Below are 1665 nucleotides of genomic sequence, written 5' to 3' on the forward strand. Positions count from 1 at the left end.
CTTTTTTGCATGAGATACAAAAAGGAGGTCCCACATGACCTTCATGCAAGCATGCAGTAAAGAACTGATCCTGCTATCCTAACAAAGCTTTGGCTTTGGCATTTACACTCTTCCCATTCATCTTTTGACGCAGACACTCCAGGTTTTCCCCCACCCCTGCAAGGCTGGCAGTCGCTGTTTCCCATTTACTGTTCTTCCCTAGAGCCAGTCCAGCAGCTGCTGAAACTAAAAACCCAGAGATCTGGATATTGTGAAGGAGAATGAAATGCTAATTAAGTGTTCACATTAGTAATACCCAGGTCTGCATTCCCAGTGCTCTGAAGCAGCAGCTGGAGGTCCTTGCATTGTTCCTGTTTGTGGATGTTCATGTTTCTGGTCTGCAACAGCAATGGCTTTGAGGAGGGACAAGAATGCCCCTATTCAAACAGTGGCTTTGCAAGGAGATGTGAAGTTTCACTGCCCTTTTTAGAATATTTTAGAAAGATCTAAGAGAATATTGTGGCATGGAGCAGGTCCCTAATTGTGTCTCCAGAGAAAGCCCCAAAGCACACGTTCACTCTGCTGCTGATGGCAACCCCATAAGCACACGGACTTGTTTTCCCTGCAACATGCCACCCTGCCTGGGCTTTACTAGGCCAGGACTAGACTCATAGCTAAGCAAACACATGCAGCCACGTGACATAGAGTTTTCCCATCAGAAAACCTAATTAACACATTCACACGCAGTTTCTTCTGTAACATCAGAAGCTGGCAACCATGAGGACTTTGCTGTCAAGAGCTTGCAGTATGCATTGGGCCCAGGAAGTGTTTTCCCTTAAGGCAAAGCAAATTGAAATGTGAACTTTAAAAGCTTCAAAGGACTATGAAAGGAAACTGCAAAAGAATTTCTGGATAGGGAGTATTGTCAATGATTATGCAGCCCACCAAGCAATTCTGGAGCAGAATCCTGAATTGCTTGTTCCAGCTATGCAGGAATTCATTACCCTGGCAGGCAGTGGTCCATGGGAACAAATGATCCCTCAGCTCTGGGCTGAATGGCACGCAGGCTGCACTTTAGGTTTGAGGAAACCTTGTCACTCGTTATTGGCCTCCCGGTCCACTCATCCTTCTGCAAACAAGTTGCAAACAACAAAGTTGGACTGCTGGCCTGGGTAAATCTACATACAGATGACTTTTCCAAAGCAGTGCATCGTTTCCCAGTGAAATACACAACCTCTTCTTACCTATGAAATTGTGATTGAAGACACCTGTGAGCCAGCTCTGTGCGAGATTGCAAAGGAGCAAAGCTTTGGCATTTGGGCACACTTCTCTTTGTTTCTTTGCTCAGGCCTTTGGTGAGCACAGAACTCATCTAGGTAGAAAACTTTTGACCATACAGGATCTTTTGGATCCATTGTCCCCCAAACATGTCAATGTGTGGCCCTGTTGTCATGACAAGTTAAAAACAGCAGCACAAGTGACACAAAGAAAACATGGCAAAAGAGGAAGAAGAGAGGCCCAGTGAAGAAAGGATGTGGTGAGACACTGCACTCCCATAATCTCCAGGAGATCCTGGTGTCACATTCTTCTTTTGGTTTATTTAAATTTAATTGATTCATTTAAGTTTTTTTTTAAATCATCAAAATAAAATATATACAATTAAAATATGTCATCAAAATTTAAATA

This window comes from Passer domesticus, unplaced genomic scaffold, assembly GCF_036417665.1.
Source record: "Passer domesticus isolate bPasDom1 unplaced genomic scaffold, bPasDom1.hap1 HAP1_SCAFFOLD_107, whole genome shotgun sequence".
Lineage (NCBI taxonomy): Eukaryota > Metazoa > Chordata > Aves > Passeriformes > Passeridae > Passer > Passer domesticus.